A 17,424-nucleotide genomic window follows, 5' to 3' on the forward strand; every position below is an offset into this window, starting at 1 on the left:
AGGAGGAGGTGACACGTGCTGAAGAGGCCCCACTGTATAAGAAACTACCAGAAAATGAGAAGCAATATGCCCTGTTCACTGATGGGTCCTATCGCCTTGTGGGAAAGCATCGGAGGTGGAAAGCTGTTGTATGGAGTCCTATAAGCCAAGTTGCAGAAACTGCTGAAGGAGAAGGTGAATCGAGTCAGTTTGCAGAGGTGAAAGCCATCCAGCTGGCCTTGGACATTGCTGAACGAGAAAAATGGCCAGTACTTTATCTCTGTACTGACTCATGGATGGTGGCAAATGCCCTGTGGGGGTGGTTGCAGCAGTGGAAGCAGAACAACTGGCAGCGCAAAGGTAAACCCATCTGGGCTGCCGCGTTGTGGCAAGATATTGCTGCCCGGGTAGAGAACCTGGTTGTAAAAGTACGTCACGTAGATGCTCACGTACCCAAGAGTCGGGCCACTGAAGAACATCAAAACAACCAGCAGGTGGACCAGGCTGCTAAGATTGAAGTGGCTCAGGTGGATCTGGACTGGCAACATAAGGGTGAATTATTTATAGCTCGGTGGGCCCATGACGCCTCAGGCCATCAAGGAAGAGATGCAACATATAGATGGGCTCGTGATCGAGGGGTGGACTTGACCATGGACGCTATTGCACAAGTTATGCGTGAATGTGAAACGTGCGCTGCAATCAAACAAGCCAAGCGAGTAAGGCCTCTTTGGTATGGAGGACGATGGTTGAAATACAAATATGGGAGGCCTGGCAGATTGATTATATCACACTCCCACAAACCTGGCACGGCAAGCACTATGTGCTCACCATGGTGGAAGCAACCACAGGATGGCTGGAAACATACCCTGTGCCCCATGCCACTGCCCGGAACACCATCCTGGGCCTTGAAAAGCAAGTCCTATGGCGACATGGCACCCCAGAAAGAATTGAGTCAGACAACGGGACTCATTTCCGAAACACCCTCATAGACACCTGGGCCAAAGAGCATGGCATTGAGTGGGTATATCACATCCCCTACCATGCACCAGCCTCTGGGAAAATCGAACGATACAATGGACTGTTAAAGACTACGCTGAGAGCAATGGGTGGTGGGACATTCAAGCATTGGGATGCACATTTAGCAAAAGCCACCTGGTTAGTCAACACTAGGGGGTCTGTTAATCGAGCTGGCCCTGCCCAATCAAGACTCTTACGTACTGTAGATGGAGATAAAGTCCCTGTCGTGCACATCATAAGAAATATGCTGGGGAAGACAGTCTGGGTTACTCCTGCCTCTGGCAAGGGAAAACCCATCCGTGGGATTGCTTTTGCTCAGGGACCTGGGTGCATTTGGTGGGTGATGCGAAAGGATGGGGAGGTCCGTTGTGTACCTCAAGGGGATTTGATTTTGGGTGAAAATAGCCAATGAACTGAATTTTATGATGTTAATTATTATATGATATTGTATATCATCATTATTTCCATGGTTGCTATAGCAGCAAAATCACCTGGGTTAATGAAGAATGAACTAACTCCAATGAAACCGAGCCAAGTGCAACGACGGTAGAAACGGACGAGCACAGCAATACTGGAAATTAGAACTGGCTTCAGAATGCAACAGCCCAACACCACACATCATCTCTCCTGCCCTGAAAGACTGTTATGACAGATGGAGCCCAAAGTCATGGACTAAATGAACTCAATGGACATTTTAGAGGGATGGCCCATAGACTAAGGGAATCATATCTGTATGTATATACAAATATAAAGACAAGAAAGGTGATGGTGATTAATTAGAATGTATTAGAAATTGTGAAATCTAAGCATGACATAAATGGTATAGAGTAAGGGGTGGATACTGTCCTGGTTTCAGCTGGGATAGAGTTAAATTCCTTCCTAGTGCTGTGTTTTGGATTCAGTATGAGAAGAATTTTGATAACATACTGATGTATTCAGTTGTTAATAATTACCTTATCAAGGACAACTATCCTCTGCTACCAAGCTAGACTGGAAGGAGGGAACACAGCCAGGACAGCTAGCCCAGCTGGCCAATGGGGTATTCCATACCATGTGACGTCATGCCCAGTATATGAATGGTAGGCGTGATCCAGGAAGTACTGATTGCTACTTGGTTATCAGTCAGCGCGGGTGGTGAGCAATTGCATTGTGCATCATTCATTTTGTATATTTTTTTATTATTATTATTATTTTCTCTTTTCTGTCCTATTAAACTGTCTTTATCTCAACCCACAAGTTTTTTCTCACTCTCACCCTTCCGATTCTCTCCCTGCCCCACTGGGAGGTGGAGGGGAGTGAGCGAGCGGCTGCGTGGTATTTGGCTGCCTGCCAGGTTAAACCACGACACCTATGAAGAATAGATGGCCTTTGAGGTCCTTTGAGTTCCCAGTTTTGTACTAGATTGAAAAGTTATTCTGGGATACTGAAAGAGCCAGAGGAGTAAAAGCAGTTATTCTTGTGTTTATTGAAACTGGTTTTGGACCAGTTTATTTTACTGGTCTAACTATCCACACTAAAGTCTAGATTCTGACTTTTTCTAATATAAAGTGAATTAAGTAAAATAGGCTGTCATAACTGTGTTTTGAGACTCTTACCCTGATTCTTTGTATCTCCAGACAAGACCATCCAGAAAACAAAAGAAAAAGAAAGAAAAAAAAAAAAGGAAAAAAAAAAAGAAGGGGGAAAAAAAGGGTTGGAAGAGCAGTTTAAATCAGAAGTTGTTCTTAGTTGTTTGAGAAAAGACAGATGATGGAAATAAATAGAATAATCCTGCAACAATCCAGTTTGGGGACAACAATAAAATTTCATTATATTTTTTCTGATAAAAGAAAATGTTTCAACCTTAACCCCTCCTCTCCCCCTCCCAAAAAAAAAAAAAAAAAAAAAAGAGAAGAAACACAGTCCAAACTTTGCCACACAAAATATCTCAGGATTCAAGGTAAACTTCTCAGGGAACACTGGGGTTAGTCCTGAGGTAGTAAGAGGTTAAGCTAAGGCTATGCTTTCTTCTGTCCATGAGAGGAAATGAGAAAAGCATAAGGAGGAAGGCTTGATGAAGACCTGTATTCCAAGCAGGAGAGAGACACTTGTAATAATTATAATTCCTCATCACAAAAAACTAGAATGATTATCTAGTAGTGGCACAAAATTTATGAGTATCATTACAGCTCACAGATAACTCTGTCTACTGAATAGATCTGATTTTCTCAAACAATATGATGCACTATGCATAAAAAAGGTGTAGCAGGCATGACTGGTTTGTTTATTTGTACAGAATTCCCTTAGGTATTTTCCTCCTACAGGTGTAGTTCTTTCAGAATCTATAGCTAAAACACTGTACTCTAAGAGATAAAATCCCCCAGGGAATCTCAAATTAATTATTCCAGTTCACAAAAAGAGCTCCAGTTCCCAAATAAATGTATGCCTCAGACCCATTAAACAATAATCAATTGGCCTAGAGAAGAACTTTGAGAACGTTAAAATTCATGTGATTATTTATTAATTTGTTTTGGAATTTATCCCCCCTAACTTTAGATACTTGTAATATAGCTGCTAAATCCTGACTTAGAATTCTAGTTCCAGGAGAAAAATAGACAAGTTTAAGCGAAGGTTCATCACTTTCTAAGGCTAATGGTCAAAATGGTTCATATGAATGTGCTCTTGGAATGTATACTTCTCTCCATTGACTATAAAGGGAGCACAGGGTTGCTGTCTCAGATAAAAACATCTGTAGGCCCAAACAATTTTAGGATCTAAAAAGACCTTTTTAGCAGTTGGTAGAAGATTGGGTAAAGCTATGTAAAAGATAATTAATCACTTTCCCTGGGATTTCAGAAGGTAGGTGTCCATTGCATCTGCTTTGAGAGTATATAGGTAGGGTTTTATGAATTGCCCCTCCCTTGCCCTTTTTTTTTAAGTTTGAGAAAATAGATATCTGATCAGAATTAGGGAAAGATTATACATCGCTATTAGGAATCTAAGACCTGCGTCCACATTTAATCTTGCAAAATGCAACTTTTAGACCAACTTGATATACCTTACAAAACATTGACGAATGAAATTAGAGAGAGGGCATTATTGATCATGGAGCCAAGACAAATTTCTGGTATAGCTTGGGTATAAATTATCCTATCCCTTTAAGAACAAAATCAGATCTATTTTATTTATCTAATTTTATTCATACACTTATGTGTGCGTTGTATGCATGTATGTGTGCTATATAATTAAGGGATGTAAAAAGTTTATGCTGTTACTAAGAACAACAAAGTTTGTTTTATAGTATCTTCAAGAAAGAGTGATTTCTGTGAGAATGGAAAGTATATTAATAATGAAACATTTCAAATTGGAAAAATAATTTAAGAACATATAATAGATGAAAACTAGCTCATATTTCTTCAGTTTTTCCTATAATGTAACTTTAATATAACTGAAATGTAAGTTTCATATAGCTTCAAATACACATTTCAGGGGATTTTTTTCTTCAGGTCTTTTTTTTACATAGATTATGTATGCATGAATCTTTTGCTCCCTAATGGTCTTCCTTGACCCTTCCTTTTATTTTCATAAAACATTTTAAATACAAATGAAAGACTTCACTTAGAACAAGCTGCAGTTATTATAATCTAAGTCCTACCTAGAATCTGCATCAGAAATATAACTTGTGTTTGTTTGGTTGTTGTTTTGGTTTTTTTTATTATTTTTCAAATAACTGTGCATTGAATTCATGTTACTGGCAAGTTCTTTCCAAGCTATGACTCCACAATCATCCCGATTGCATTGAGCCAGTAGATTAATTCAATCCTAAACAATTAAGGGATGAATATGTCTTAGATGAGATAACACAGAGTGGAAAGGGGATATTTTATTTACACTTCTTTTTGATGAAGTTAACCTATTGTGAAAGAAGACTCTTCAGTTCTATGAAAAAGGCACAGAGTGAAATCCACACAAATCATAACAGCAAGATAAACTGTGGGATTTTCATACAGCTAGGAATGAGAGGAACACAGAACTGAGCAGGGGAAAAAAATATGCCCACAATTATGCATAGTTTGAGAAGAAGCAATATTCCAGATTAAGCATTCATTTTATTTTTTAAAGCTATTCCAATAAAACTCACAATAACAAAAGTAGACTTTATTTTTTAGAATAATTTAATACCAGATGGGAAATTACACAAATAAAACAAGGGAAAATTAAAAGAGAGAAGTCTAGTATTTGCCATTTCTGCTGAAACTGGAATTTCTTTCTTAAGAGTTCCAGACGGTATCCAGCAAAAAACCCTCTTTTCTTATTTCGTTTTATTTTAGATTTTTTGCTGTTGTTCAGAAAGAGATTAATTGACCTCCTTATTAAATTAAAAATCGTTTTTCTTCTTTTTTTTTTTTTTGTTTGTTTATTCTCAAAGGGAACAGTTTGCAGGAAAGAACAGCATTAATTAATTCACTTTAAGAAATTTATTTTCCATAACTTTGTGATTTTTTTCAATATATATGTATCTGGGAGATTCTTATCAGTTTTCTGGAACACTGCTAGGGGCTGGCTACCCAAGTTCTTTCCCTCTCCCTGCCTAGTTGCCACAAAGACTGTAGGATCAATGGAGAGCTTTGGTTTCTTGCGATACTTGACAGGAAAAGAGTAAAACTGACAAGGGCCTCCATGGTAGGGAAATGTTGTATCAATTTTTTGAACTAAAAAGTCAGAAATTCTGAGCAGATATTCTGAAATTTTTTTTCCAAAGAAATAGCTATTTCCCAAAAGTTATAAAAAAAATTTCTCACAAAAATTCCAAATTATTCTAGTTGTTGAAATAAACTATTCAAATAAAAAAAAAAAGTAGTATTTATATATCAATGTATTAAGGATGACATTTCATTGAAGATTATTCAATTGTAAAAAAGATCAGAATAGAACTTACAGTAACATTCATTTTCAATAAAATTAAATAAAATAAAGCAGCATTGTAATAAAAAAGACTTTCCAGGATCAACATACGAAAGCTTTATGTGCATTGTGGGTCATAGCTGGAAAGTCCTGTTTCAGGCTATTTCTATAACAATGTCACTGCTGGATCTGTATTTTATGAAGAGATCTATCAGCTGATTTTAAATTACCTAGCTTGGGCTTGGAAAACAATGTAGCACAAGCTAAAAAGCTCTCCTGAGAAGCTGGAAATATGTCAGTGGTTTGTCTGCACTGACTTCTGCTCTCTTGCTGCTGTATCACTTACGTCACATTGGTGGCTTGGGCATGTGTTGTAACTTGCACAAAAGTATACCAGTAGTAGTGTTGTACAGATGGTTTTCTCTTCAGCAAATTCTTTTTATGTCAATAAGTCAGTGTTCAAAATACAGACTTTGATGACTTTACTTTGCAAAATTTATACGTAGTTGTACACAGAGTAGATACTTTTCAATAGACTGATTTCAGAGAAACCAGTTGTGATTGTTACAAGGTTAAGTGTAACTTTCAGAAAACAGACCTCAAGGAAAACTAATAAAAATGTTACCAGGGTAAAGAAAGGAGAATCTTTATAAAACAAGCATGCAAATGACTAACAGAAGTAATTTTCAGGACGTTATTGAATCTACCCTTGGGATTTCCTTAGAAAGAAATGCTTCAGGTTCTCATCTATGCTGAATCGCTGGAATGTGCTGTGGGTAATTAGATATTGATTCTAGCTGTCAATGGATATACCACCTACCGTCCATTTCCATGCAATATGAAATGTACAAAGTCTGAATTAATCTTGGAACTACCTTTAAGTAGTTATATTTTAACTACATATTACTTGCTACTAAGAAAATTAATTCCACTAAAAATTTAAGAATATAAGAAATTTTTAATGGTTAAGTGACTCTAACATTAAGAGCAGTAACTGAATTTTGTTTTCTACTGTTTTTCAGATGTACATGTATTTGTAATGCTTTCTGATCTGAAAGTGTTTGATGTCATTTGTTAACATCTGTAGAAAAAATGCCAATAGTGATCGCTAAGATTAATTTGAGCTTGATTGTTTTTCTTGAAAAGTTATTACAAGATCAATGTCTACTTCCATCTACAGTAACTATTGTTTTTAGAGTTGTTAATGTAAACTTATAAATCTTTCATTATGTTCCAACTGTTGAAGTGAGACTCTGTGCTCAACTCGATGACATTATCCATTTTTGTCTTCCTTAAATATGATTTTTCTCTAATATTGTCCAAGTGAATAAAATGAAAGATCAAAGCCAAACAGAGTTGTTAGAAGAAACATATAAAGTTCTGCAGAACTAACTAAATATGCTGTTAAGTTATACTCATGTATTGAATATTTTGCAGGTATTAGCATAGGCTGATTTTTTTGGTCTTGACTGAGTCTCTATTTGCACATCTTTCTATAGATGAAGAACTGAGTATAGAGAGTAGAAGGCTACTGTTTAAATTAATTTTTTGCAAAGGTATTGAATATAAAGCCAGAGATAATCAGCTTTCCTTTGAAGAAACAGGTTTTCTTTATTTATATGGTGCTAAAAGGGCTGATAAATTCTAAAGTTGTTTCCCTGATTATCGTCACCGTGTTTCACTGACTGAATGGATCAAGGGCTTTATCTTTCCTTTCTTAGCAAGTTAGAACTCTTTAACATATGTAAAGGTCCACAGGAGCAATGACATTATATGGATGAACTCCTTTGTTTGTGGATCTAGTACCTAATCTACATTACAAAAAGTAAAGTAAAGTAAAATAAAATAAAATAAAATAAAATAAAATAAAATAAAATAAAATAAAATAAAATAAAATAAGAGTCATGTATTATAAAACTTTTCTCCTTTTCTTAATTAACTGTTGTTACATTTGAGAGTTAAGGATCCTGCTGATGTGAATTTGAAGTATTAACATAACTGTGCTATTCCCTGCAAAACTCGTGCCTCAAATTTTGCTTAAAGTAGTTAATTGGGAACTAGTAATTGAGTAAATGACCCTAATTACTTCGATGCATCACCTACATGACAATCGGTCAAATTATTTGAGCGATGACTAATTTTCTGAAGACAGATATTTTCTATGTTATTCCCATAGAACATGTACAATATCTTAGTTTTCTCCCTTTCTTTCTGAAGCAACAGTAGCAAAAAAACAGAGCTGCCAGAAAAGAAAACAGTGTGCAGTACCTTGCTGTGCCAAAAACATGCTTTCCAATAAATGGATCTCAATCAAAAAAAAACAAAAACAAACAAACAAAAAATCCCAACCGAAAAAGATTATAGCAAAATTTAAATATTAGTGATTTGAACAGTCCTGAAGGAAGGAATTGCTCTCTTGCTGTCTCCATGCAGAGAAAACCAATTTATGTTGCAGTCTGCTCAAGGACAACTAACATTTTTCTCATGACAGCTAATGGAGCCAGTTAAAAACAAGCTGTCCAGTTTATGTAAACTGGGAGCATTACAGTTACTACAACCAGTAGCTTAGATAATTCCATTAGCCCTGTTTTCGGAGGAATTAAACAAGATTAGATTGATGATGTATCAAACAATGAGATCATATTTTGTAGTAATCTTCCTACCATTGAAGCTCTGCAGGAAAGACCTAATATAATATTTTATTGTATGTGACAAAGATGGAAGATTCCCAGATGTCAAGCAAGTATTTCTGGCTTGCTAGTAGTACAAGAAGTCCTGGTGACAAATGCACAATTTTATGGATACCCTCTCATTTTCCCTTAAGGTTTGTCAGACTGGTGTCAATAACTGAAAGAAAGAGGATTGGGTGAGCTATTCAGAGGAAAATGTAATAAGATGTTGTCACAGTTTTTGAGACCTTGAATCTTTGAGTAAACATCCCAGCTGGAGGTGAGGTGGGGAAAAAAAAATAATCAAAGAGAATTAATTATCAGCTGCTTGTCATCAGAAATTCACACACTGATATTCCATTGCTTCCTAACAGCTTGGTCTGTTGTCACAGAAGTGCACACACAGACAGTGAAAGTATGTTACAACATTGCACAGAAGAAATGGTCAACAGTGAATATAATGCAAAACTGCAACTACTGAATAAGATTTCAGCCAACTGATGCACGTGGCAAATGAGAAGAAAGTTATAAAACTGGCATGTGTATTTTAGGCATAAGAAATCAACGGAGGAGTAAAGTGAAAGAAGAATTTGTGTGCTAAAGAGAAAAAGGCCATTGAAACATATCGAGTCAAATTCATAAACACTATTCACTAACCTGATCTCCTTCTATGACAACATGACCCGCTTAGTGGATGAGGAGAAGGCTGTGGATGTTGTCTACCTAGACTTCAGTAGAGCCTTTGATACCATTTCCCACAGCATTGTCCTGGAGAAACTAGCTGCTCATGGCTTAGACAGGTGTACTCTGCACTGGGTGAAATACTGGCTGGATGGCCGGGACCAAAGAGTTGTGGTGAATGGAGTTAAATCCAGTTGGCAGCCGGTCACGAGCGATGTTGCCCAGGGCTCAGTATTAGGGCCAGTTCTGTTTAATATCTTTATCAATGATCTGGATGAGGGGATTGAGTGCCCCCTCAGTAAGTTTGCAGACGACACCAAGTTGGGCGGGAGTGTTGATCTGCTGGAGGGTAGGAAGGCTCTGCAGAGGGACCTGGACAGGCTGGATCGATGGGCTGAGGCCAATTGTATGAGGTTCAACAAGGCCAAGTGCCGGGTCCTGCACTTGGGTCACAACAACCCCATGAAATGCTACCGGCTTGGGCAAGAGTGGCTGGAAAGCTGCCCAGAGGAAAAGGACCTGGGGGTGCTGATTGACAGCTGGCTGAACATGAGCCGGCAGTGTGCTCAGGCGGCCAAGAAGGCCAACGGCATCCTGGCCTGTATCAGAAATAGCGTGACCAGCAAGAGTAGGGAGGTGATTGTCCCTCTGTACTCGGCACTGGTAAGGCCGCACCTCGAATCCTGTGTTCAGTTTTGGGCCCCTCACTACAAGAAAGACATGGAGGTGCTGGAGCGTGTCCAGAGGAGGGCAACGAAGCTGGTGAAGGGCCTTGAGCACAAGTCTTATGAGGAGCAGCTGAGGGAACTGGAACTGTTTAGCCTGGAGAAGAGGAGGCTGAGGGGAGACCTCATCGCGCTCTACAACTTCCTGAAAGGAGGTTCTAGTGAGGTGGGTGTTGGTCTCTTCTGCCAAGGAACTAGCGATAGGACGAGAGGAAATGGCCTCAAGGTGCACCAAGGGAGGTTTAGACTGGACATTAGGAGAAATTTCTTTACTGAAAGAGTGGTCAGGCCTTGGACCAGGCTGCCCAGGGAAGTGGTGGAGTCCCCATCCCTGGAAGTATTTAAAAGACGTGTAGATGAGGTGCTTAGGGACATGGTGTAGTGGGCATGGTGGTGTTGAGTTGATGGTTGGACTTGATGATCTTAGAGGTCTTTTCCAACCTTAACGATTCTATGATTCTATGATTCTATGATGTCATCTATCTGGACCTCTATAAGACCTTTGACACGGTCCCCCACAACACTCCTTTCTAAACTGAAGAGGTATGGAATTGATGGGTGGACTCCCTGGTGGCTGAGGAATTGGTTGGATGGACACATCAGAGGGTAGTGGTCAATGACTGAATGTCCAGATGGAGATCGGTGATGAGTTGTGTCCCTCAGGGGTCTGCCTTGGGACCAGTACTGTTTAATATCTTCATCAATGACATAGACAGTGGGATCGAGTGCACGCTCAGCAAGTTTGCAGATGACACCAAGCTGAGTGGTGTGGTTGACACGCCTGAGGGATGGGATGCCATCCAGAGGGACCTGGACAAGCTTGAGAAGTGAGCCCATGTGAACCTCATGAGGTTCAACAAGGCCAAGTGCAAGGTCCTGCACCTGGGTCGGGGCAACCCCCGCTATCAGTACAGGCTGGGGGATGAAGGGATAGAGAGCTGCCCTGCCAAGAAGGACTTGGGGGTACTGGTGGACAAAAAGCTGGACATGACCCTGCAATGTGCACTCACAGCCCGGAAGGCCAACCGTATCCTGGGCTGCATCAAAAGCAGCGTGGCCAGCAGGTTGAGGGAGGTGGTTCTCCCCTCTACTCTGCTCTGGTGAGACCCTACCTGGAGTACTGCGTCCAACTCTGGAGCCCTCAGTACAAGAAAGACATGGACCTGTTGGAGCGGGTCCAGAGGAGGGCCACAAAAAATGATCAGGGGGGTGGAACACCTCTCCTATGAAAAAAGGCTGAGAGAGTTGGGGTTATTCAGCCTGGAGAAGAGGCGGCTTCGGGGAGACTGTACTGCAACCTTTCAAGACTTAAAGGGGGCTTATAAGCAAGATGGAGAGAGACTTTTACCAAGGTCTGTTGTGACAGGACAAGGGGTAATGGTTCTAAACTAAAAGATGGTAGATTTAGACTAGATATAAGGAAGAAATTTTTTACAATGAGGGTGGTGAAACACTGGAACAGGTTGCCCAGAGAGGTGGTAGATGCCCCATCTCTGGAAACATCCCAGGCCTGGTTGGAGGGGGCTCTGAGCAACCTGATCTCGTTGAAGATGTCCCTGCCCATGGCAGGGGGGTTGGACTAGATGACCTTTAAAGGTCCCTTCCGACCCAAACTATTCTATGATTCTATGATATTATTCAAAATAAGAATTTAAGAACTAACTTCTAAAAAAGCAGCTAAACAAATATAATTTTCTAGTCCTATGATTTTAGAGACATAAAACTATTTTATATTTCTTGATAATTTTATAATGTTATTTATTTAGTTATTGAACTGCATATAATTTTCTGTGAAAGGTTTACATAACCTGTTGATACTGTTTCTGTGATTAGACTAAGAAATGCATTCTTGAACAAGAATATCTTAATGTCTCATAATAATTCTGGTTCAGTTGTGCATAAACAAGTAAATATTCTTCAAAAGATGGGACTGAATCTGGACGTCTTACACCCATTGCCATAATGACCAAGCTCCTGAGTGATTATCTTGCAGCTGTTCTTTCTCCAGCTCCGTGAATAGTACTTTATAGTTCATATTCCCTTACAGCCATGGTAGGATTGTTTTTTTTTAAGACTTAGATAGTTTTGAATGTGCCTCCTCAGAGAAAATTAGCAAGCTACTAAGAAGAATCAGAACAGTAAAAGGTGTCATAGAACTGATTTTGTTGGAGATTTTAGGGATGTTGATAGTGACTAAACAATACATTTGGTCCAGCTGTGTAATATATCATGTACTTAAAAACACTGTGGATGCAAATTCATTATTTCTTAACCCATTCCTATAACCAAAAGTTTGGCTCTTTGAAGAAGAGTTTCCTGACTCAGGGGGCTAAAGAAATAAATATCTAAATAAAATAATTAAAGACAAAAAATAATAAAAAAAGAGATCTTGAAAACAATAAATTGCTAACCATGGTTGACTAATTCATTTTTTTTCTCACTTACATTGCAGATCCTGTGATCTGAATGTTGATTTACTTTCAGCGTATTACTTTGCAGGAAATAGTATGTAATTGGTATTCAAATCATTTTTTGTATACTGCTAGTAGTGGGTTGCTTCTAGAGGGGACAAATGTCTTAAGATTCATTAAAAAAATCCAACATGTTTTCTTATATATCATGTTTTTTTCTGAAAGAATTTAAAAGAGTAAAATAAATTCCACATTTAATCAATAACAAGGCTGTATTTAGAAAAGAAATGATACTGTGTTAAAGTAAAAACAATGCACTCCATCACAATAATTTACATATATTATTGATCTTTTGAGTACACTTCATCTGGTATTCTATGAGATGGCTTTGAATAGAACAAAGCAGAACAGAACAGAACAGAATGTCCTCTGCATTGTTATAATTTCATTCTTTTTTTTTAAATTTAGTAGCATGGAAATCTTCAATATTGAAATCAGAACCGTTTTTCCTTCTGTCACTGTGAGATGATTAAATATATATGAGTTTAAAACACTGTGTAACACTATCTTCAACTGCTGTACATAAATGATGGGATTTGGAAATGTGTGTTGCATGCATTTTTGGAGTGGCGTAATGTTAGGATTGCAAACAAATGACTACTCTGTTGACTAGGCTTTGGCCTGAAGTTAAGATAACTGAAGAGGGTGTTGAAAAAGACTGCTGAGGACAGGAAAAACTGCTGATCATATTTATGTTGAATACCAACTGAAAAACAAACTGACAGAAGTTGCAGATAGCACCATGAGGGAGGGCTGGATCCCACAGGTCCAAAGGGGAGTTATCTGAGAAACAGCCAAACTCCATAGATAAATGGAGCATAGGAGAATCTTTGCAGAGTATGATCCTGCAGGGACAGCAGTGCCTAGGCAACTATTTCAATAGCACAAGGCTGAGATTGCCTACATAATGGTATAAGAATTTGTTGTACCACCATTCGCAGGGACCTTGACAGCCTGGACAAATGGGCAAGCAGGGATCTCAGAAAGTTCATCAATGGGATGTGCCAAGTCCTGCAGCTGAGAAGTAATAACTCCATGTGCCCATACATGCTGGGGGCTTACTGTCTGTAAAAAAATCTTTGCAGAAGAAGACCTGGGAATCCTGCTGCATACCAAGCTGAACACGAGCCAGTAGTGCATCCTTGCACGAAAAAGACCCCAACAGCCTCCTGGGCGGAATAAGGAAGACAATTGCCACCAGGTTGAAGGAGGTGATCCTTCCCCTCTACTCAACCCTGGTGAGACATATCTGGAGTGCTGGGTCCAGTGCTGGGGTCCCCAGTACAAGACAGGCAGGAACATACAGAACTGAGTCCAGTAAAAGGCCACAAATATGGTCAGGCGACTGGAGCATCTCTCATAGGAGGAAAGACTGAGAAAGCTAAGACTGTTCAGTTGGAGAGGAGAAGGCTAAAAGGAGATCTTACCAATTTGTTTAAATGCCTAACATGAGGGTCTAAAGAAGATGAAACCAGATTCTGCTCAGTGGTGCTCAGTAACAAGACAAGAGCCAATAGACAAAAACTGAAATGCAGGAAATTCCAATTAAGCATAAAAAACCACTTCTACTGTGAGGGAGGTCAGACATTGGAACAGGTTGCACAGAGAGGTTGGGGGGTCTCCATCCTTGGACATATTCACAACATAGAATCACAGAATCATGGAATTGTTTAGGTTGGAAAAGAACTTTAAGATCATTGAGTCCAACCATAAACCCAACACTGCCAAGTTCACCACTAAACCATGTCCCTAAGCACCACATCTACATGTCTTTTAAATACTTCCAGGGATGGTGACTCAACCACTTCCCTGGGCAGCCTGGTCCAAGGCTTGATAACCCTTTTGGTGAATAAATGTTTCCTTATCTCCAACCTAAGCTTCCCCTGGCATAAATTGAGGCCATTTCCTCTTGTCTTATCACTTGTTACTTGGGAAAAGAGACCAACACCCACCTCACTAGAACCTCCTTTCAGGTAGTTGTAGAGCACGATGAGGTCTCCCCTCAGCCTCCTCTTCTCCAGGCTAAACAGTCCCAGTTCCCTCAGCCGCTCCTCATAAGACTTGTGCTCCAGACCCTTCACCAGCTTCGTTGGTCTTCTCTGGACATGCTCCAGCACCTCAATGTCTTTCTTGTAGTGAGGGGCCCAAAACTGAACACAGTATTCGAGGTGCGGCCTCACCAGTGCCGAGTACAGAGGGACAATCACTTCCCTACTCCTGCTGGCCATGCTATTTCTGATACAGGCCAGGATGCCGTTGGCCTTCTTGGCCGCCTGAGCACACTGCCGGCTCATGTTCAGCCGGCTGCCAACCAGCACCCCCAGGTCCTTTTCCTCTGGGCAGTTTTCCAGCCACTCTTGCCCAAGCCGGTAGCATTTCATGGGGTTGTTGTGACCCAAGTGCAGGACCCGGCACTTGGCCTTGTTGAACCTCATACAATTGGCCTCAGCCCATCGATCCAGCCTGTCCAGGTCCCTCTGCAGAGCCTTCCTACCCTCCAGCAGATCAACGCTCCCGCCCAACTTAGTGTCATCTGCAAACTTATTGAGGGAGCACTCAATCCTCTCGTCCAGATCATTGATAAAGATATTAAACAGAACTGGCCCCTTGGGAACACCACTTGTGACCAGCCGCCAACTGGATTTAACTCCATTCACCACAACTCTTTGGGCTCGGCCATCCAGCCAGTTTTTTACCCAGTGAAGAGTACAGCTGTGCAAGCCATGAGCAGCCAGTTTCTCCAGGACAATACTGTGGGAAACGGTATCAAAGGGTTTACTAAAGTCTAGGTAGACAACATCCACAGCCTTTCCCTCATCCCCTAAGCGGGTGATCTTGTCATAGAAGGAGATCAGGTTAGTCAAGCAGGACTTGCCTTTCATAAACCCATGCTGACTGGGCCCGATCACCTGATTGTCCTGTACGTGCCATGTGATGGCTCTCAGGATGATCTGATCCATAACTTGCCTCAGCATCAAGATCACACTGACAGGCCTGTAGTTTTCTGGATCCTCCTTCCGGCCTGTCTTGTAGATGGGCATCACATATGCTAACCTCCAGTTAACCAAGACCTCCCTGGTTAGTCAGGACTGCTGACAAATATTGAAAGTGGCTTGGTGAGGACTTCCACCAGCTCCCTCAGTAGCCTTGGGTGGATCCCATCCGGCCCCATAGACTTGTGTGTGTCTAAGTGGTGTAGCAGGTTGCTAACCATTTCCACTTGTATTATGGGGGCTTCATTCTGCTCCCCATCCCTGTCTTCCAGCTCAAGGGGCTGGGTAACCCAAGAACAACTGGTCTTACTATTAAAGACTGAGGCAAAGAACGCATTAAGTACCTCAGCCTTTTCCTCATCCTTTGTCACTATGTTTCCCCCCGCATCCAATAAAGGATGGAGATTCTCCTTAGCCCTCCTTTTGTTGCTGATGTCTTTATAGAAACATTTTTAATTGTCTTTTATGGCAGTAGCCAGATCAACTTCTGGTTGGGCTTTGGCCGTTCTAATTTTCTCCCTGCATAACCATGCCTTGCAGTCCTCCTGAGTTTCCTGCCCCTTCTTCCAAAAGTCATAAAACTTTTTTTCCTGAGTTCCACCCAAAGCTCTCTGTTCAGCCAGGCTGGTTTTCTTTGCCGACGGCTCATCTTTCAGCACATGAGAACGACCTGCTCCTACGCCTTTAATATTTCCTTCTTGAAGAATGTCCAACCTTCCTGGACTCCTTTGCCTTTCAGGACTGCCTCCCAAAGGATTCTGTCAACCAGGCTCCTAAACAGGACAAAGTCTGCCTTCCGGAAGTCCATGGTAGCAGTTCTACTGACCCCTCTCCTTACTTCTCCAAGAATTGAAAACTCTATCATTTTGTGATCACTGTGCCCAAGAAGGTCTCCCACCACCACATCACCCACAAGTCCTTCTCTGTTTGCAAAAAACAGGTCCAGCAGGGCACCCTCCTTAGTTGGCTCACTCACCAACTATGTCAGGAAATTATCTTCCATCCAGGAACCTCCTAGACTGTTTCCTCTCTGCTGTATTGCATTTCCAGCAGACATCTGGTAAGTTGAAGTCCTTGAAGAGAACAAGGGCTAGAGATTGTGAGACTTCTCCCAGCTGCTTATAGAATATTTTGTCTGCGTCTTCATCCTGCTTGGATGGTCTATAACAGACTCTCCCCATGATATCTACCTTGTTGTCCTTCCCCTGATTCTTACCTATCAACCTTATCGTGACCATTATTAAGCTCTAGACAATCAGAACACTTCCTAACATAGAGGGCTACCCCACCACCTCTCCTTCCTTGCCTGTCCCTTCTGAAGAGTTTATAGCCATCATTACAGCACTCCAGTTGCACAAGTCAACCCACCATGTTTCCGTGATGCAATTGTATCATAGTTTTCCAGCTGCACAATGGCTTCCGGCTCCTCCTGTTTGTTGCCCATGCTGCATGCATTGGTGTAGATGGACTTCAGTTGGGCTATTGATCCTGCCACCTTTTTGGGGGAAGAAGCCCTAATTCCTACATGCCATTCTCAGGTGCTTCTGTGGTTTCTAAAAGGTCCATAACCCCTGTGTCTTTGCTGCTGCATGGATCTCCATCCCCTACCTCCACGGAAACATCAGACCGAAGGACCTCGCTAGCATACCATCCCTCAAACATTGGTGTGCCACTCTCAGGCTTATCTCTAGTGAGCCTGGTTTTATCCCTTTCCCCCTTCAAATCTAGTTTAAATCTCTTTCAATGAGCCCTGCTAAGTCCTGTTCAAAGATCCTTTTCCCCCTTTGAGACAGGTGTACCCCGTCTGTCTCCATGATTGGATTAGCCCTGAGCAACCTGCTCTAGCTAACTAGGTGGGACTAGAGGAGCTTTGAAGGGGCTTCAGAAGGGCCTTCCAAACTTAAATATTCTATGGTCCTGTGACTTTATGAAACACTAAATTTATAGCAGATGTAGCAAATACTGTGACAAATAGGGGGAAAACCAATACAGGTTGGTTGTTTAT

The sequence above is a fragment of the Calonectris borealis genome, chromosome 1 (assembly GCF_964195595.1).
Source record: "Calonectris borealis chromosome 1, bCalBor7.hap1.2, whole genome shotgun sequence".
NCBI lineage: Eukaryota > Metazoa > Chordata > Aves > Procellariiformes > Procellariidae > Calonectris > Calonectris borealis.